The sequence below is a fragment of the Triticum urartu genome, chromosome 4A, assembly GCF_056163025.1.
Source record: "Triticum urartu cultivar PI428250 chromosome 4A, HENAU_Tu73, whole genome shotgun sequence".
Lineage (NCBI taxonomy): Eukaryota > Viridiplantae > Streptophyta > Magnoliopsida > Poales > Poaceae > Triticum > Triticum urartu.
This window is the reverse complement of record NC_141876.1, coordinates 311,314,440-311,336,341: the sequence shown is the minus strand read 5'-3', so window position 1 is coordinate 311,336,341 and position 21,902 is coordinate 311,314,440. Positions and strand designations below refer to the sequence as shown.

General features: G+C 46.6%; 1 pseudogene; it reads right to left on the bottom strand.

The window, feature by feature from the left end:
• The window catches only part of LOC147975684 (uncharacterized), a 95,973-nt pseudogene that overhangs the window by 4,373 nt on the left and 69,698 nt on the right, over window positions 1-21,902 (bottom strand).

Below are 21,902 nucleotides of genomic sequence, written 5' to 3'. Positions count from 1 at the left end.
GTTCTTTTTAGTGCATTATGCTTTAAATGAACTAAGTCCTGAGGCAAAAGATACATAGTTTTGCTTTGCCGTAAGGGCATTCCTGAAACTTAACTTCTGTCTAAACCTATAACCATCCATTTCGAAAACAGATGCTACTTTACTTTGCATGGATCCTGAATCACATTTTACTAAAAATGTAATAGTGAAATTACACTGAATAATTATATTGTGTTTTTAGCATTCTTGCAACCCTATTAACAACATCTTTTTGTGCAGTGTTTGTTGGTTTCTTTTTCATTTACGGACATCTTGGGCTTGCTGGGTGCAGAATCAAGAAGCCCAATCATCATCAGGGATGAAAAAAAGGAGAGAAGCATGGGAAGAGGTCCTGGTAGAAGAGGAAGAAGTAATGTGAAAAATGAGATAAATGTGCGAATAGCAAGTAGTAAAGCATGAGAGGGATTCAGATTCTGTTTTCACATTCTTTCTGTACACGTACCTTTAGTCTGTAGATGCACCGTAATGGATCTAGGAAGTGTGAATGGTTAATACCTCAATGGTGCATTATGCATCTTTGGCAGGTTTTTATGCAGTTTTAAATGGTTGTGGAGCAATTTAATGGTGCGCTATGTACTGAAGTATACATTGTTTACATGTTCTTGTGCATCGGCTCATCAAGGTTGTACCATACTGAAATCTGGAGCAGTGTGGCAAAAAGTATTTACATCCATTCAAACTTGAGGATACGACAAGTTCAGAGAAAACAAAAGTTTGCAGTTGAGAAATAGGGGATGATCCAGTTTGCAGTTGAGAAAACAAAAGATTGTTAGGTTTTGGTATTCTGTGACGTTGACGTCCAAGAAAATGTCCATGTTTTGCAACTGATCCATTCAGATGGGACAAGGAGGTCAGTCCAGCAGGCGCATCTCAAGTGTCATGTCAGTGCGTCGCCCACTCGTCGCACAATTAAAAAAGTTGTAAGTTCAACATGACGTCCCAGATAAGTTTGTGAAAAAAGCTCAAACAAAATGAAACCCAATGAAAACTCAAATGGTAAAAGTTCAAGTTGCAAAACAAGAGAAGTCCAAAACATCTTGCAAGAAAAATTGAGTTAAAAAAACAAACACACGAAATTATTTTCTTTGTCCTTGCCCTGCTCTCCTAAATATTGGCATTGCAAAAAAACAGCAAGTTCACAATTAAAAAAGTTGTAAGTTCAACACGACATCCCAGATAAGTTTGAGAAAAAAGCTCAAACAAAATGAAACCCAATGAAAAATCAAATGGAAACAAGAGAAGTCCAAAACATCTTGCAAGAAAATTGAGTTAAAAAAACAAACACACGAAATTATTTCCTTTTGAAAAACTATCATTGAGTTCAACGATAAAAACAATGCAAGTTCGGGGACTATGATACCCAAAAAACAAAGTGAAGTTTGTATGTGAAAACATGCTCAGTACAAAACCATATGAACATTAGTGCAAGTACTCTTTTCTCGGAACCATTCAAAATTACTCTGAAAAATTCCTCAGTACAAACACACACATAGATCAGTACGAGTACTCTTTCTTTCAGAAAGAAAAATAGCACGATGAGTCTCACCGTATTTCAAAATTACTCTTAAAAAGATGGGAGCAAGTACAAAATCATAAAGACATCCGTTCAAAGTATTCTTTTTTCGAAACCATTCAAAACTACTCTGCGAAAAATACCTCAGTACAAACATAGACATAGATCAGTACGAGTACTCTGTTTTATAGACATGAGAAAACAACACAATGGGCTTTACCTTATTCAAAATTACATTTAAACGGTTTGGAAGTAGAGAAAATGTTCAACATGACTAAGCTTTGCATTTTCGATAGCTATCCAACGGTATATTATTTGCCCCATTTCAACAAACTTTTTTAAAAACCCGTGTTCAAAACCAATTTTAACCGTATTTGAATTCGTATTTAAACCATAAGGAATTAGAAAAAACTTTCTATACGCAAAAGTTGTGCATTTGCCATAGCTTTCCAACGCCGTATCATTTGCGTCAATCCGACAAACCGTTTGCAAAAAACAGTGAAAAAACATTTCGCCCAGAATTTCACTGTTTTTCAAATTACTTTTAAATCATAAAGAATTTGAAAAAATAGTAGATATATGGAAGATGCGGATTTAACAAGCTTTCCAACGCCATCTCATTTGCTCAATTCCGACAAACCATTTGAAAATTAAGTCGAAAATACGATTCGCGTTTTCGGTTTTGAAAAAAACGGTTTTTTCAAAACTGCTTTTAAATGATAATTTTTTTGCAATTTTTTTTTATAAGATTGTAATGTGGATGTCAAGAGCTTTCCAACAATATATTACACGCCCCGTTTCGACAAAAAAATTTGCAAAAAAAATTGAACTAAAGAAGACGATTTTTAACAGCAACAGAAAGCATTAGTTCAACCACTCGAATTTCATCAGTTCAACCGCTTGAATTCATCAGTTCAAGTAGGGTAATAGAATAATATATATGGCTTCTACACAACATCTCCATCATCATTACCAGCACATCCTACGCAAGTGAGTTACGATGCACTTGATCCCAGGAAGGTATCTATCCTTCAAACCAGAGGAGTGCTTCAAACTAACAACAGTACATAATATCCAACAAAAGAGGGTCGTGCTACAGCAGCAGAATACATGGCTCAGTCTAGATATTAGCACGAATCAAGTTGTGCATATTTGCTGTTGGCATGAACCACATCACCGCATGTCGGGTTTGCAAAAGCCATCCATCGCATGGAAGCTCGATGCCTTTCACACACTGAAGATTATCTGGCAACAAGTTGTGTCGACGAATCTCTGGATATGGTGATTCATGAAACCCATTGTATGATGTGTAAACACAGCCCCCTCGCGAATGGAAGTTGCATAGCACAGTAATCATCGCTGGTGATATGATCGATGATTGGTTGGATGATCGGATAATTGAGCCTGAGGAACAAGGAGTGGTTGCCGAGGCTGTAAATCTGCCTCCAGTTGAATACGCCTGGGCCAACGGAGCTGGGATCTTTCTCGAACATGAAGCAGGAATAGCCATCAATGTCACGAACTCCCCATGCATTGTACTGCATGTGGTTTGATGTAATGGTTTGGTCAATTTGGTACGTGCGAATGAGCATCAAATGACCGCCGTCAGCTGAACGAGCGATAAACCACCACCCATCGGCTGGTATGATTCCAGGTCCTGGAATCATGAAGGCCAGCGCATTTGCATCTGCTGCAACAATTCAAATTGGAGACCAAAAGGACAAAAATAAACAATCATGTTCAGAGTATGTGTGGAATTAAGATTATTATAACAGTGAGACATATCATAGATAGAGAATTGCAATGCCGTGGTCATAATCATACCCCAAGTTAAAAAAATAAGCCAATGGCTTTCATATTCTAGCAATATGTCATGGTTCAAACATCATGTAACAATGAGAGGAAAACAACTATGATAGCGCCTACTCATATTCCACCATAGCACTTACTACTACTGTTCTCATATCAACTCTAAGCAATAATATGCGTTGTTATAAAAATCTTGTAAACGAGAGTAACATATAGCAATCATGATGTTATGCTCATAATATGTATTCTAACAATCATTAGATGCCAATTGTTCTCACATCAACTCTAACAATAACATGTGTGGTCATAAAAATCTAGGAAATGAGAGAAACATATAGCAATGATGTGGTTATAGACATGCTATGCATTCTAAATTTGTAACAAATGAACAGGCAGTCGTATTCATAAGGTAAAGATGAGATGAGATAGAACAATTACACGACGATAGATACCACCAGTATAGGCAGCCAATCTGTGCGTCGACCGCGTAACGATGCCATCATGCACTATAGCATCAGACAGAAATGTTGCCTCAACAGGATTGATGATGAGCCATAACCATGTATGGCGACCAAATTCTAGATAGACTAATCCCATGTTAAACAAGGCAATGAGCTTGTAATCCATGTAGTCTTCTGATGGTGTGGGCACTTCGCAGATTACAACTTTCTGCAAACAGAGGTCGAGCCAAAAGCTTGACGCGTCTCGTGCGTAGTAGGGAGGAGTGTCCGGCGGGCCGCGAGGCTCGATGGCGGCGGTATCCAACGATGGAAGGGTGATCTCTCGCTGGGTGTAGATATCCACGAGATGCCACGGACTACCGGTGTGGTGGATGAGGACGATCTAGTTGGCCTTCATGCCCGTCCAGTAGTGGCCGCGCATGAAGGACAGGTGGATGGGTGGTGGTAGCATGTCGAGGGGCACCACGTCAACCTCCGTAGGATCGTTAAGTTGGTGTCTGGGCCACCTGCGAGGATCACGCATCAGCAAGCAGGGTGTCTTGAAAAGAGCCGGCCGGATGCAGACGAGTAGACGGTACAAAGACACCGAGCATGCGGCCAGGCGGACGGTGCTGAGTAGGTCCATACGACTATAGATCTATTCCAAGAGAACACCGGGGAGGGAATTCCAATCACGGCTCTGCGTGTCAGTCGGTTCTGCCATTGGGCTTTTCGGTGCTTGCGGGCCAGCGGGGAAGTGGATTCGGGCGGGCGAGCGAAGAAGCTTCTCCTCGTGTGGTCGAGAAGTGAGCGGGGGGATATGGTACGCGCGAGCTACCAAGGAAGATGGCGCGGGTGGGCGAGCAGTGAGCGGGGGTAAATGGTGTGCGGCCGACGATGGGGAAGAGAGGAGGAAGAAGAAGAGAGGAGGAAGAAGAAGAGATGGCAGTACTGGGTAAGGCTGATTTAGTAACACCAACATGCTGGATCAGCTTATTAATTACGTGTCCCATCTGCTGCAGCGTGTATTGTCACTTCACTCCGAAGACTAGTTGAATAGTTCTCTCTAACCGAGATGGGGAATAATGGATCATGAGGACTTCCTTTCTACAGTATCCCTATGCCTCTACGCTCACTTCACTCATTTTTCTCCGTACCTAGTCACTTGGTGAAATCTGTAGAAAGACAAATACTCCGTATTTGGGAACAGAGGGAGGCTTTTACTCCGTACTATTTGGGAACAGAGGGAGTATCACCATATGGAGGGAACAGAGGAAGCTTCAGATATGAACATGTCAATGGGAGGGAGTAAGCCTCATGCATGCATGCATGGAACATGCAACACTCCCATGTACACATGGACGCATGCAACACTCACGCACCCATGCGGCACATAGCACACGACACAACACACACGCTCACGCTCAAGTGCTCAACCTACTCCCTACGTCCGTGAAAGTCTGTACATTTAGAGATTTATACATTGACCAGGGCATAATTAATGCCCAAAAGTAGTAGACTTATGTGTGCATGCGACCATTGAGATAAGAAGATTAAATGAAGGCCATTGCATGCTGTAATTAAGGATAGACATGTAGCCTATACCTACAGCACAAGTTGGTGCATTAGTCAATCAATATCGATTTAGATTAAAGGCTAAATGCATTGCAAGTGTAGATGTACATCATGTACTACACTCTTTGTTTTATAGCCGATGTGCACTCTTTGTTGGAAGACCGAGGGAGGACACATGCATGCACTCACATACACAGCCAGGGCGGTTCGCGCGCAAGGGTTGGACTCGTGTCGCGCCTGCGTAAAGTTTTATTTAACTGATTTCTTTGCTCTGCCAACTGACAGGTGGGACCCAGAAACTAGGTGAGAATTTAACCAGTCAACAAAGTGCTACGTCGACTATGTGGCCGGTCAGTAGGGTGCAATACGGTGCTCTACGATGAGCTAGTGATCGTATAATCGCTGCAAAACTATATATAGGGACCGTAAAGAGCATATTGTTACATACGTTGACTGCCATTGTATTTTTCTCATTTCAAATTAAGCCATATTAATCGGAAAGGACGCAGTATGGACTACTACTACTAGTACTAGTACTGCTTTGATGTGTCCCGTCAAATCGCCGAACGAGGAGAAGCTTGCTTACTACGCCTCTCCCTCGCCCACGTCGCTGTGGTTCGTAGGACGAGGAGAGGGTTTTGACAATAGTGCCCTCTCCCTCTCCCTCGCCCTCGCCCTCACCCTCGCGGTGGATGTGCAGCAGTTCAATTGGTGTCAGATTGCCAGAAGCATATTGTACTGTAGTATCATCATTGTTGGACCTTCCGAAGAGGCGAAGAGCCAAGTGCAAGGTTCACACGAGTACGAACTATTGAACCTCCCGAAGAGGTAAAGAGCCAAGCGCAAGGTTTTATAGGAGTTGTCGTCCTAGTAGGAGTGTACTACAACTATAGCGAACAATGCTACTATATGATGCCGCCACGTCACGTATATCCAAAGTTGTGCCACCTTTTTTTTCTCAAAGAGCGTGTTGGAGCCCGTGCAACAACTACACAAGTTGCACGTACACATAACGCATTTACTAGTAATAAATTCTAAAGGACAAATGCCAGTATGCCACACAAGTTCATCTCCAATTTATGTGATAAATTTGTGCATGACTAGTCTACATATATTCACAACGCTACCGTTCACAATTACGTACTCCACTTACACGTTATAGATGGGCTACATGTCCTCCTCCAGGTTCTAGTCCCAGGTGTTCTTCATGGATGGCATGATCCATAGCGGTGGGCAACGGGAATCATTGTCGTAGCTTTCTAGTCCGGTTCCACACGATGGAGACTCATCCAAGCTGAAGCGGCATAAATCAGGGATAGCGTGTCCCAGCATGTCGTTCATCCGGCGGTGCGCACTAAAGACACAACCATGCTTCATGAATGTCTGGCCTTCCGTGTCATGCACGGAAGGTGGCATCCGCTTCACAATGGGGTAGCTGTCCCCGATGAAAAGCGAGTACTCTCCAAGAGTGTTCCTCGGCACCCACGTAGCATCATGGGGGTTGAACTCGGCGCCGTTCATCTGGTACACGCGGCATCCTGATCTGGACACATGGTGATGTACATAGTCAAGGTCCATGCATAATAATGTTGTGCTCAAATATGGCGGTCAGTAATACTGTGCAGCAAATAGTACTGCTCCAGTATAGAGGAAGTAAAATAACCGGCTTATTATATATAGCCACTCTTGGCTACATGGATGAGATAGTAAGACATGGAAAAACAAAAATGGTGGCAGCTAGTGGGTTCAAGTCTTCAAGGGCCTAGCTAGCTATACGCGTCCTCCAAGGTAAAAAGTACTCCTACTAGTACTACAAAGTATACTACTGGTACAACAATGAAAGAGAAGGCGAGAGGGTTAAAAAATGGAATACCTGGGTAGATGGTGATGGTCCGATCATGGTAGATTGTGTGACCATGTTGCACATCAGTGGTACCATGGGTAACGACTGCTAAGATAGTTGATCCCAATATGCCAAAGTCAGCTACAAGGTTCCAGGTTAGACCGAATCGCGGATGCAAATGCACATCCAGGATCGGCGATCTTATTTTGATCGGGGGATGACTGGTCCCTGCAAAATAATGGAGTACCGTTAGGGATGCAAATGATGGTTTGTGCATTCCGTTTGTAATCTCCCGTACCATAGTTTGGCAACCAGATGAAACAAGTCCCCTGGCTTGTCACCGCGAAGATGCGGCCTAGATGGCGCACGACGTCTTCGAACGTGTAGGGGTACAAATCTGCCGCCGCCAACATGCGCTAGCCTCTGCCGTTACTTCCTCTTGCATTGATGTCAATCCTTATGTCGAACACCGCGATGAGATAGTTATCGTCGTAGCCGCGCTGCTTTGTGGGCGGGTCCGCAATTGCTATCTTATTCAATCTCATGTAGGCATCATCATATGTATTCAAGCCCATCCAGTCCGGAAGGCCGATCCCAATGGTGGAGAAGGGGTCTACTAGAACAGCCGCACTGTTGTGGATGTTGTGCAAAATGATGGTGGTATCCGGCCGGAGGTATGCAAGCCAATCTTCGTTGGCACCGACCCAGACCTATATATAAGACGGTGGGCAGCAGAGAAATTATGGGATGGAAATGGAATAATTAAGTACTACATGATCAAAATCCATTACTGACCTGCTCATCGGACAAAATCCGACTACCTCTCAACGTCGGCAACTCTAGCGGAGTCAACGTGCAACCATGGCCAGGGAGCGGTGCACTGTTCAAAGGATTGTCCCATAGAAGAACCTTCTCCTCAAGGACGCATGGAAGACCAACAAGCATGGCCTGTTTAAGCAGCGTCTTGAAAAAGTTGGTGCAGGAAGCACCGAGTCTTGCGGCAGTGAGGACGTCGGAGCGGTGTGTGATTTCTCCCACAGGATTGTCGTCCAAGGTCTCCCAGCCCCGACGAGGAGGAGAACTGCCTGGCGAATCCATGGGAGCACCGATGAACTGCCTTCTCTTCGGGGGGGGGGGAACTGGCGAGGAGGAGATAAGAGCGTAGTAACCGCAGGGCCTCGTCCCTTCCAACTGTAGATCGTTCCTCAGCGAAGGGGTGAGGCTATTATTTACTACTAGTACTCCCTCCGATTCTTTTTACTCTGCGCATAAGAGCAGACCCGGATACCAAGGCAAGGGCTCACTGCATGCTTTCTGGATGAAAATACCCTTGGCGCATGGATGGGAGGAGCTAGCAGCTATAAATGCCCCATACAACCCATTGGATGTCCGCCAGCGTTCTCCTCTCTCTGCTTGCTGCATGGATGTCTCCCTCTCTCTCACATGACTGCATGCAGTGGCGCTGGCCTATGAGAAGCTCGCGTGGAAATAGCAATCTTCTCTCTAGAAGAGATTTTTTTGAAAGAAAGGGGTTATGGAACGTTATGGGATTGCATTATACTGTAAATAATAGCACTAGTAAGAAATATTTGGCCCTAGGTAGTAGTTTTTGGCGTGGATTAAGAAATTTTGGTTATGTTTTCGTCATTTTTTGTACATGCCAACTAGTGTCAAAAAACGTCTTACATTATGTGACGGAGGAGTACGTACTCGTACTGTAGCAGTACTAGTACTACTTTTCTCAACTAGTAGTGTGATGTACTATACTTCTAGTGTAGTCTAGTATAGTGCACCAGTTTTGATCTCTTGAATCTTAGGGCCAAGGAGCTACAGTTGGAAGTGGAGGGTACTACTGTTCTCTAGAACCATCGCTGTACTATCAATGCAGGGGAAGTACACCTGCGTAGTGGCCTTGTGGGTACTCTCGGTGCTCTATTCAGCCGTTCCTCTCACGTAGCTGGCCTACTCAGCCGCTCCTCTCACGCACACACTAGCAGCCGGTTTATCAGTGACGGTTACTGCAGGGGCAGAACATTTGAGTTATTTGATATAGCGAGACTAGGCTTTTCGCTTCCATTTATGGAGGTGTAATGGATCTCATCGAACTTTGTTACTAGTTCCTTCTTTATGAATGAGATGAAGCAAAGCTTTTGCCTCCGTATCAAAAAAACACGTCAAGAGGAATTTCTTTTATAGTAGAGCCGATAATGGAGTGAAGTCCATGCGTGCAACGCCACAAGCTACAGAGTAGTAGTACTTCCTCCGTCTAGGTGTGTAAGGCATCTTACGTTGTGCATCGCGACCAAGGCGGAGAGGAAAACGAGAAAACTTATTGTCTTTTTGCTAATTAATAGCATTGCATGCAATGAACCAACCACTGCATGTTATGTTTGGTAGTCTCAAGTCATTGAAAGCGTGCACAACCCACATATCTTATTGGTTGATATGCCACAAAACAAAAAACGAGAAGGGAGTTAATGTACGGTGCCTAAGTGTTTTTGGATTATTTGGTTTTCGTAAGGTGACTTACACACCTAGACGGAGGGAGTAGAGCACTTTACGTACAGAGCCATATTGCATAGTTCCCAATTCCCCGCCAGGCTTTTCCGGTTCCTCGGGCTTAATTGGGAGGCGCTAGTTTAAATATGCTACTAGCTGATGAGGAAGCTGCAAGCGAGGTGCGGCTAGGGCGAGCAAGTGAGCCACGGGATGCTGGGAAGGAAAACCCGTTCACGTGGCTAGGCTGTCCAGTGCACCCAGATTGTGTGGCCGCATGTCCTTTTGACTTCAAAACTCAAACTACCCATGTAAAATATTGGCTCGCAGCGAAGTGTAATAGTACTATTTTTTTTAAAAAGGCCGCCATGCGTTCGGCCGGGATCAAACCCACAAAATGAGGTATACACTCCCACGACCTCTAGTAGTATTCGTTGGAGTACAACGCAACCTAGAATCGCCTTTTGTCGCTAGTAGTACGTACATTGTTCCTTACAAGAAACCCCTATCACCTGTTGCTGGCTATAAGCCAGTGCCATGTCATCTACAGCCCATCTTATAGCCAACCTGTACAATAATAGATCAAAAGAGTGTACTACTTTTTTATTATGTGGCCCACTTCTCATTCTCACAAAGTTCCTAGGAGCACGTGCTAGAGCTGGCTCTTACGAAGAGCCCGCTTACCTTCACTCTCCTCTTCTCTTTCCTCCAACTAAGCGGAAATATACTAGTTTATTTCTTATAGCCCGCTGACTCAGCTCTATTGTACTTGCTCTAATAATGCAAGAAACCACTAAAATGCCAAGAAATTACTACCACTTGCATACGTGGTAGACTTAAGATAATACTACCTTATCAACCATTGTACATGCTCTTAGCAACAAAAATCCTCGAGTGACCTCCTACCTCCGGCCCGTCCACCTAGTCATTCTCGGCCATGGGATGTAGCTACCGCCGCCGGCAGAAGGCGAGGTCAAAACCACCGGCGGTGCGGAACCCATGTTGCGGCAGCCCGAATGCCAGCCCCGTCTGGCACTCCCGGCCGCTAGCTAGCCAAGATAGCTCCGTCCAGCTGCTTGTCTGCAAGGTTTGCTAACTAGATTGGCATGACAGCACGACAGCTTTCTCGCGCGCGCCGCGCTAAGGCCAGCCATCTGGCTCGAGCGAAGGCCAGCGCGGCGGCTTGCTCTCTCGTGAGTCACACTCGGGCCAGCCTGCCAACCCGTGTGGAAGCCAGCGCGGCGTCCGGCCCGTCCGGCGGAGCGGCGGCCAACTCGCTCATCACCGGCGCCACCGATGTAACACCCCGGATGTAACATTCCCAATTTGTACTCCAACTCTTGCCGTTTCCGGCGTTAAGTTATATTTATTATCTCGGGTTCGGGTTTTTGTCTCTGTGTGTTGTTGTCATTGTCATGCATCTCATATCATGTCATCATGTGCATTGCATTTGCACACGTGTTCGTCTCATGCATTCGAGAATTTTCCCCGTTGTCCGTTTTGCATTCCGGCGCTTCGTTCTCCTCCGGTGGTCAATTCTACCTTTCTTTCGTGTGTGGGGATTAAACATTTCCGGATTGGACCGAGACTTGCCAAGCGGCCTTGGTTTACTACCGGTAGACCGCCTGTCAAGTTTCGTATCATTTGGACTTCGTTTGATACTCCAACGGTTAACCGAGGGACCGAAAAGGCCTCGTGTGTGTTGCAGCCCAACACCCCTCCAATTTGGCCCAAAACCCACCTAACTCTGCTCCATCATATAGAGCGTTCGATCACGATCGCGTGGCCGAAAACCGCACCTCATTTGGACTCTCCTAGCTCCCTCTATGCCTATATATACACCCCTCCAGATCCGGATCTTTCTTCCCCCCCGAAACCCTAAAAAACCTCGCGCGCCGCCGCCCCCGCACCAGTGGCGTCCTGCCACGTGGCGCGCCGCCACCCGCTCCCGCACCGGCCCGCTCGGCCCGGGGAGAGCCCCCGCGGCCCAGCCGCCCGCGCCGCCTCCTTGCGCGCCCCCGCCGCCGCCTCCCTCGACTCCGGCGCCGCCGCACGCCATCGCCGCCCGCCGCCGCCTCTCCACGCTGGCGCCGCGCGCCACAGCTCCTCCGCCGCCGCCAGCCCGCGGGCGCCGCCCCGCGCCGCGGCTGCCGTCTCGCCGCCCCGCGTCGTGGAGGCCGCCCTGCCGTCGACCTCGCTCCGGCCAGCGAGCCCCCCAACTCCGGCGACTCCTCCGGTGGACCTCGGCGTCCGTACCCCAGCGAGATCCGATCCAGATCTGTGAACAGTAAACCCTAGGGGTAAAATTTTTCGTCTAAGTCCCAGAATTCCAGATCCAAGTTGCCATGTTTATGGCTCCGTAACTTTGCATCCGTAGCTCCGATTCATGCATATAGCATATCAAAATGTTCGTCTCAGAGAGTACATCATTTCATTCCATTGCATCATTTTCATTTGAGCTCATCTTGATGCCCGAAATGCTGTTAGAAGAGGGCTACTTGAGTTAATTGTCAGATCTGTTACTCCGTTTAGCACTTTTGTCATTTTTGCCATGATTAATATGTGCATGATATGCCCGTGTGCTCTACATATGTTTTGTTAAGGGCTTTGTCATCTTTCCAGAGGTGCAACTCATGTATTTTTAGGATGTGTGTGGTGACTTGTGCAAGCTTGCAAAGTGGTGCACTTGCTAATTCTGTTTTCAGGGACTTAGTGATTTCACAAAGTCCTGGAGCTGTTCATCTCATGATGCCATATGTTCATGTTGTTTCCTAGTGATCCGTGCCTCTTTTGAGGATGATCAGTAAGGATGTTTTGTTAATATTGTAGTGCTCTATCCACACATGTATTTTTTTGCAATTATGGAGCACCCTAGCTTGAGTCAATCGAGCTCTACTTTTGCTACTTTGTGAATCTGGGCAGATTGTCAACTTGTTTGCAATTTTGCCGATGATGTTGTAGTTGATCCGTGCATGCTATGTTATTGTTCTTGCCATGTATAGCTTGAATTTTGTGCCTTCTTGATGGGTGTATGCTTGTCTTGCCATGACTTGCACCGTAGTGAGTGCATCGAGCTTGTAAACATGCCTACTTGAGTTATATTTCAGCATGTGCCAGTTTTCACTAAGTATGAAAACTGATTATGTTTTTGCCATGTTCACATGCTTGCAATTGTATTTTCTGATCCCTTTTGGCTCAAGGTCACTAAGGGACTTTGGTTAAGCTCTTTGAGTAGCTCCATGCCATGCTTTACTTTGCCATGTTCAGGTCCTGTAACATGTAGTTTTGTTGCTCCGAAGAGGGCTACCTGATCTGAAATTCCAGACAAGTGTTAATTTCACCAAGTCTGAGATCTGTTTGCCATTTGCATTTTTGCCATGCTTGTTTGAACCTGTTAATGGATGAATTGGCCGTAGCTCAGTGCTAGACTTTTGTTAAGCATCTTGTGTGCATCCCTGCCATGTATTTTGTTGTCATTTTTGGGTGCTGTAGCATGTTCATCTCATTGCATTTAGATGCCTACTTGCTGTAAATCGCAGACCGGTGTCATTTTTTAATCGCTTGCCATTTCCAAACCGTAACTCCGATTCCGGCGTTCTCTATATCGTTTTCAAGCGATTTCATCTCATCTTTCCAGTGGCACACTTGGTTTTCCAAGTTGAGGCCAGATTTATGCATTTCCTGTCATATCTTGCATTTTGCATCCCACATCGCATCCCGCATAGCATATCATCATTGCATCATATTGCTTGGTCTTGCACGTGGTTGATTGTATCCTTGTTGCTTGTTTTTCTTTTTTGGGTAGAGCCGGGAGACGAGTTCGCTAACAAGGAGCCCGTTGAGTTTGCTTTTGAGGATCCAGTCAACTCTGACAACTGTGCAGGCAAGATGATCATACCCTCGAAATCACTACTATCTTTGCTATGCTAGTTTGCTCGCTCTTTTGCTATGCCATTGCTACGATGCCTACCACTTGCTTGCAAGCCTCCCAAATTGCCATGTCAAACCTCTAACCCTCCATGTCCTAGCAAACCGTTGATTGGCTATGTTACCGCTTTGCTCAGCCCCTCTTATAGCGTTGCTAGTTGCAGGTGAAGTTTGGAGGCCGTTCCTTATTGGAACATTTATTTACTTGTTGGGATATCATTATATTACTTTGTTATCTTAATGCATCTATATACTTGGTAAAGGGTGGAAGGCTCGGCCTCTCGCCTAGTGTTTTGTTCCACTCTTGCCGCCCTAGTTTCCGTCATATCGGTGTTATGTTCCCGGATTTTGCGTTCCTTACGCGGTTGGGTTATAATGGGAACCCCTTGACAGTCCGCCTTGAATAAAATTTCTCCAGCAATTCCCAACCTTGGTTTTACCATTTGCCACCTAGCCTTTTCCCTTGGGTTTCGCGGACTCAAGGGTCATCTTGTTTTAACCCCCCCGGGCCAGTGCTCCTGTGAGTGTTGGTCCAACCTAGAGCACCGTGCGGGGCCGTCCCTTGGCAACTTGGGTTACGTTGGCTCCCATACGCTTAGCTTATCCGGTGTGCCCTGAGAACGAGATATGTGCAGCTCCTATCGGGATTTGTCGACACAGCGGGCGGTGTTGCTGGACTTGTTTTACCATTGTCGGAGTTGTCTTGAATTACAGAGATACCGAGTCTGATCGGAACGTCTTGGGAGGAGGTCTATTCCTTCGTTGACCGTGAGAGCTTGTTAGGGGCTAAGTTGGGACTCCCCTGCAGGGATTGAACTTTCGAAAGCCGTGCCCGTGGTTATGGGCAGATGGGAATTTGTTAATGTCCGGTTGTAGATAACTTGAACCTTAATTAATTAAAATGAATCAACTGAGTGTGTTACCGTGATGGCCTCTTCTCGGCGGAGTCCGGGAAGTGGACACGGTGTTGGGGTAATGTTTGCGCAGGTTGTTCTCTAGTTCTCGCTCGTGCTTTGCCTCCTCTTCTCGCTCTCTTTTGCGAATAAGTTAGCCACCATACTTGCTAGTCGCTTGCTGCAGCTCCACTCATATATTTACCTTGCCTTACCTATAAGCTTAAATAGTCTTGATCGCGAGGGTGCGAGATTGCTGAGTCCCTGTGGCTCACAGATTACTATTACCCCAGATGCAGGGCCTGATGATTCCGCTCCAGGAGACGCGTATGAGCTCAAGTGGGAGTTCGACAAGGACTCTCAACGTTACTATGTTTCCTTTCCCGATGATCAGTAGTGGTGCCCAGTTGGGGGTGATTGGGACCGTGTCGCATGTTGGGTTCTCTTTTATTTTGGCACCGTAGTCAGGCCATGAGTGTTTGGATGATGTAATGTTATTTATGTACTTGATTGACGTGGCGAGTGTAAGCCAACTATGTTATCTCCCCTTTTATTATTATATTACATGGGATGTTTGTGAAGATTGCCTAACTTGCGACATATGCCTTCAATGCGATTATGTCTCTAAGTCATGCCTCGACACGTGGGAGCTATAGTCGCATCGAGGGTGTTACAAGTTGGTAATCAGAGCCTTCCCCGACCTTAGGAGCCCCATTGCTTGATCGTTTTTAGCGACCGAGTTGTGTCTAGAAAAATGTTTTGAGTCATTTAGGAATTATATATCGGAGAGTTTAGGAATTCATTTTACTTCCCAGCCTCCTCATCGCTCTGGTAAGGCATCCTGACGTAGAGTTTTGACTCTTCTCTTCCCAAATTTCACTAAAAATTTTTTAGGATCACGCGGGTATCTTGGAATCGTTGCGATGGTTTTATGATGAGAACATTGTCTTGGTGCCTCCTGTCAGGGGTTTAGTGGAAGTGTCCCGGGGAGTTGAGCTCTGAGGTGTTGTCATCATAATTTTATCGTTGCAATTCTGGAATACCTGAGTCTAGTACGCCGACATCGAAAATCTCTTTTATGCAGTTCGTTGGTGAGATAACCTCGACGCCACCCAGTACTGGGGCGGGTGTTCGGGAGTATCGCCATAACTTGTATAACGGATGCTTTTCGAAGGTTGAGGTAGATGGTTTCCGAAGGTTTCTTGGTTATGTGTTGAAGGATGGATACAGCTGGATGTAGGAATTGCTAGTTTGGGTGAGATATTATGCTTCCCCTGTATCCCCAACACCTGATTGCATAACCGGAAAGGTTCGGGAGTTTCATAGGTGGGAATTCTAGTAGCTCTAGTTCTTCTTCCACGGATACTGGTTTGAGATTGGGATTTCTTACCAATTATTCGTTCTTGATCCGTACCTTGTTGATTTATTTCTCTACCTTAATTCTACGTGGCTTATCAATTTATGGATATGTGACCATTTCAAGAGGAATGCATTCGTTCATTTTGTTCGGATGTGAAGACTATATGTTGCAATTTTCATTCCGTTGGATTCAGCTTCAATATTTATCTGTCAATGTGCTAATGGTGGTCAACCTCTTCAGGATGGCTCCTCCAACGCGCATGACTCCGAATCCTGATCCGCCACCACCTCCACCTCCTCCGGAGGCATGTCAAGCTTTGATGGCCACAACCAATGCAAACACACAGTTGATCATGTAAATTCTCCAAGAGCGCAATCAAGGCAACCAAGGGAATCAAGGCAGCAATCAGAGTCACTTTGCTACACTCAACTAGTTCCTTGCTAATGGGCCAAAGACTTTCAGCAATTGTGTTGAGGCCACCGATGCTGACGATTGGCTTGTGGATCTGTGTAAGCATTTCGAGTGCAGTAACGTCAGGCCTGAGGACTTTGTCAAGTTCGCTTCCTTCCAACTCAAAGATCAAGCTGCAGGATGGTTCCAGCAGTACAAGGATTCCAGAGGTGGACGTGTTATCACTTGGGATGATTTCCGTCGAGATTTCCGAGCTCATCATATTCCGCAGAGCGTGGTTGAAAGCAAGCGTGAGGAATTCCGCAATCTGAAGCAAGGCTCTTTGTCTGTCTATGACTACAACAAGTTGTTCCAGAAGCTCGCCCGCTTTGCCAAGCAGGACGTCCCTGATGAGAAGAGCATGATATATCAGTTCAGGGGTGGTTCAGAGAAGATATTCAGCTCGCTCTTGTCCTCTTTGAGCCCTTGAGATACGATGAGTTCTACAACATGGCACTGAAGCAAGAGGCTGCTCAGTTGAGGTGTGATGCTTCCAAGAAGCGAGTCAGAGATGTTACTCCTCCTTCCTCTACTCAAGTGGCCAAGCAGCAGAAGTTTTGGCTTCCTCCTCCTCCGTTTCGTCAGCCGTATCAGCAGAAGAGCAAAGGTGGCAGTGGTTCTTCCCACCCACCCAACCCTGGCTTTCAGAACAAGACTTCATCTCAAGCTCCAAGATCGAGTGCTCCGTATCACCGTCCGCTTTCAGAGGTCACGTGCAACAAGTGCCAATAGAAGGGTCACTATGCCAACAAGTGTTTCAACCAGAGGCGTCTTCCTCCTCCTCCTTTCAGATCGGCAAGTACAACTGTGGTCAAGCATAACCCCAAGCACGCCAAGGTCAACTTGCTGAATGCAGCTCAGGCAGAGTAATCATCAGATGTCATCATGGGTAACTTTCCAGTTAACTCTTTTCCAGCAAAAGTTCTTTTTGACACTGGTGCATCACATTGCTTCATGTCAAGATCATTTGTTTCCAAGCATGACTTCGTTTCACAAATGTTGGGTAAACCTATGGGAGTGGTTTCTCCGGCTAAGTCTATGAGGGCTACTTCAATAGTCCCGGATGTTTCTATCATGATGGGTGATTTCAAGTTTCTGGCTTCTCCAATGGTTCTTGGTAACTCGGATATTGATCTTATTCTCGGGATGGATTGGCTTTCTAAGCACAAGGCTCAGCTTGATTGTGCAGCTAGGCAGATTCAATTAACTCATTCGTCTGAGGATGTAATTGTCTATGCCGCGAATGACGATACCATCCGTCTGTTTTCTCTCAATGAGAAGGGTGAACTCGATGCTATCTCGCAAATTCCAGTCGTTTGCGAATATCAAGACGTCTTTCCAGAAGAGCTCCTAGGAATGCCTCCGCATCGGCCAGTTGAATTCGTTATTGATCTTGAGCCTGGTACGGAACCTGTGTGCAAACGTCCTTACAAGCTCGGACCTGAAGAGTTGAAGGAGCTGAAGAAGCAACTCGATATTCAAGAGAAAATGGGTCTCATCCGGCCTAGTTCTTCTCCGTGGGGTTGTGGTGTTCTTTTTGTGAATAAGAAGGATGGAACGGACCGACATTGTGTTGATTACCATCCAGTGAACAAGAAGTCCATCAAGAACAAATACCCACTTCCCAACATCAATGAGCTGTTCTAACAACTCAAAGGTGCTCGAGTGTTCTCCAAGCTTGATCTCCGTATGGGCTATCATCAGATTCGAATCCGTGAGTCCGAAGACGACTTTCAGGACAAGCTTTGGTTCATATGAATACACTGTCATGTCTTTTGGTCTCGTCAACGCTCCTCCGACGTTCTCTCGCATGATGAACTTCATCTTCAATGCCTACACCAATGACTTCGTTTTGGTCTATCTCGATGACATTCTGGTTTTCTCCAAGAACAAGGAAGATCATGCCAAGCACTTGCGTTTGGTTCTTGATAAGCTCAGGGAACATCAGTTCTATGCCAAGTTCTCCAAGTGTGAATTTTGGCTCGATGAGGTTCTTTATCTTGGTCATATCATCTCTGCCAAGGGCATTTCCGTGAATCCTGAGAAGGTGTCTGCAATTGTGAATTGGGAACCTCCTCAGAATGTGAAGCAACTCCGTAGCTTCCTCGGTCTCGCAAGCTATTGCCGAAGATTCATTGAAAACTTTTCTAAGATCGCGAAGCCTCTCTCAAATCTTCTTCAGAAGCACGTCAAGTACGTTTGGTCTCCGGAGTGTGACATTGCTTTCAACACTTTGAAAGAGAAATTGATTACTGCTCCAGTTCTGACTCCGCCCGATGAATCCAAACCGTACGAGGTCTTTTGTGATGCCTCTCTCCAAGGTCTTGGCGTAGTTTTGATGCAAGAGAAGAAAGTTGTTGCTCATACATCTCGCCAGTTGAAGCCTAATGAGAAGAACTACCCCACTCACGATCTCGAGTTGGCGGCAGTTGTGCATGCTCTTTTGACTTGGAGACATCTTCTATTGGGAAGAAAAGTGGACATTTTCACTGATCACAAGAGTCTCAAGTACATCTTCACTCAGCCTAATCTCAACCTCAGGCAAACTCGATGGGTCGAAATGATTCAAGAGTATAATCTGAGTATCGAGTATACTCCAGGCAAGGCCAATGTGATTGCTGATGCTTTGAGCAGGAAAGCTTATTGTAACAGTCTGATTCTCAAGCCTTATCAACCCGAGCTTTGTGAAGCTTTCCGCAAACTTAATCTGCAAGTTGTTCCTCAAGGTTTCCTTGCCAACCTTCAAGTCTCTCCTACCTTGGAAGACCAGATTCGCCAAGCCCAACTTCTCGATGCTATGGTGAAAAAGGTGAAGATTGGGATTGCCAAGAGTCAGTCCAAGTACAAGTGCTACCGCCTTGATGACAAGGACACTCTCTTCTTCGAGGATCGTATTGTTGTACCCAAAGGTGACCTTTGTAAAGTGATCATGAACGAGGCTCACAATTCTCTCCTCTCCATCCACCCTGGGAGCACGAAGATGTATAAGGACCTTAAGCAAGCTTATTGATGGACTCGAATGAAGCGTGAGATCGCTCAATTCGTGAATGAATGTGATGTCTGAAGAAGAGTGAAGGCAGAACACCAAAGGCCAGCAGGTCTCCTCCAACCTCTTGCCATTCCAGAATGGAAGTTTGACCACATTGAAATGGACTTCGTGACTGGGTTTCCAAAGTCCAAGCGTGGCAATGATGCTATATTCGTTGTCATCGACAAACTCACCAAAGTGGCTCATTTTCTACCTATCAAAGAGTCGATCACGGCAGCTCAATTGGCGGAACTCTATACCTCTCGTATTGTCTCTCTGCATGGTATTCCACAAGTGATCTCTTCAGACCGTGGCAGCATCTTTACCTCGAAGTTTTGGGATTCTTTTCAGAAGGCCATGGGCACCAACATCCGCTTCAGCACAACTTTCCATCCACAAACTAGCGGTCAAGTCGAGCGTGTCAACCAGATTCTTGAAGATATGCTCAGGGCTTGTGTGATCTCCTTCGGCATGAAGTGGGAGGATTGTCTTCCTTATGCTGAATTCTCCTACAACAACAGTTTTCAAGCAAGTTCGGGCAAGGCCCCTTTTGAAATTCTGTATGGCAGGAAGTGCCGTACCCCTCTCAACTGGTCTGAAACTGGTGAACGTCAGCTTTTGGGTAATGACTTAATCACAGAAGCAGAAGAAATGTGCAAAGTCATTCGAGATAACCTCAAAGCAGCCCAATCCCGTCAGAAGAGCTACTATGATAGTAAGCAACGTGATTTGGCTTTCGAGATCCGAGATCATGTTTACCTCCACGTCTCTCCTATGAAAGGTACTCGTCTCTTCGGTATCAGAGGGAAGCTTGCCCCCATATACGTGGGACCTTTCAATATTGTCAGCAAGAGAGGCGACCTCGCCTATCAACTCGAGCTTCCTTCAAACTTTGCAAATGTTCATGACATGTTCCATGTCTCTCAGCTCCGAAAGTTCTTCAAGACTCCTGACCGCACCGTCAACTTCGAGGACATTGAGCTCCAAGAATATCTCTCTTATCGTGAGCACCCAGTTGCTATTTTTGAAGAGACTGAACGCAAGACTCGCAACAAGTCAATCAAATTTCTCAAAGTCAAGTTGTCACACCATTCCGACCGTGAAGCTACCTGGGAACACGAGGATCACCTCCATTCTGAGTACCCGGCGTTCTTTCAGTCCTATATCTCGGGACGAGATCTTTTCGTAGTTGTGGAGTGTTGTAACACCCCGGATGTAACTTTCCCAATTTGTACTCCAACTCTTGCCGTTTCCGGCGTTAAGTTATATTTATTATCTCGGGTTCGGGTTTTTGTCTCCATGTGTTGTTGTCGCTGTCATGCATATCATATCATCTCATCATGTGCATTGCATTTGCACACGTGTTCGTCTCATGCATTCGAGCATTTTCCCCGTTGTCCGTTTTGCATTCCGGCGCTTCGTTCTCCTCCGGTGGTCAATTCTACCTTTCTTTCGTGTGTGGGGATTAAACATTTCCGGATTGGACCGAGACTTTCCAAGCGGCCTTGGTTTACTACCGGTAGACCGCCTGTCAAGTTTCGTATCATTTGGACTTCGTTTGATACTCCAACGGTTAACCGAGGGACCGAAAAGGCCTCGTGTGTGTTGCAGCCCAACACCCCTCCAATTTGGCCCAAAACCCACCTAACTCTGCTCCATCATCTAGAGCGTTCGATCATGATTGCGTGGCCGAAAACCGCACCTCATTTGGACACTCCTAGCTCCCTCTATGCCTATATATACACCCCTCCAGATCCGGATCTTTCTTCCCCCCGAAACCCTAAAAAACCTCGCGCGCTGCCGGACATTGTCCGCCCGGGGCGGACACACCGTGCCGCCGCCCACGCACCAGTGGCGTCCTGCCACGTGGCGCACCACCACCCGCTCCCGCGCCGGCCCGCTCGGCCCGGGGAGAGCCCCCGCGGCCCAGCCGCCCACGCCGCCTCCTTGCGCGCCCCCGCCGCCACCTCCCTCGACTCCGGCGCCGCCGCACGCCATCGCCGCCCGCCGCCGCCTCTCCACGCCGGCGCCACGCGCCGCAGCTCCTCCGCCGCCGCCAGCCCGCGGGCGCCGCCCCGCGCCGCGGCTGCCGTCTCGCCGCCGCCCCGGCCCCCGACGCCCAGCGCCGTGGAGGCCGCCCCGCCGTCGACCTCGCTCCGGCCGGTGAGCCCCCCAACTCCGGCGACTCCTCTGATGGACCTCGGCGTCCGTGCCCCGGCGAGATCCGATCCAGATCTGTGAACAGTAAACCCTAGGGGTAAATTTTTTTGTCTGAGTCCTAGAATTCCAGATCCAAGTTTCCATGTTCGCGGCTCCGTAACATTGCATCCGTAGCTCCGATTCATGCATATAGCATATCAAAATGTTCGTCTCAGAGAGTACATCATTTCATTCCATTGCATAATTTTCATTTGAGCTCATCCTGATGCCCGAAATGCTGTTAGAAGAGGGCTACTTGAGTTAATTGTCCGATCTGTTACTCCGTTTAGCACTTTTGTCATTTTTGCCATGATTAATATGTGCATGATA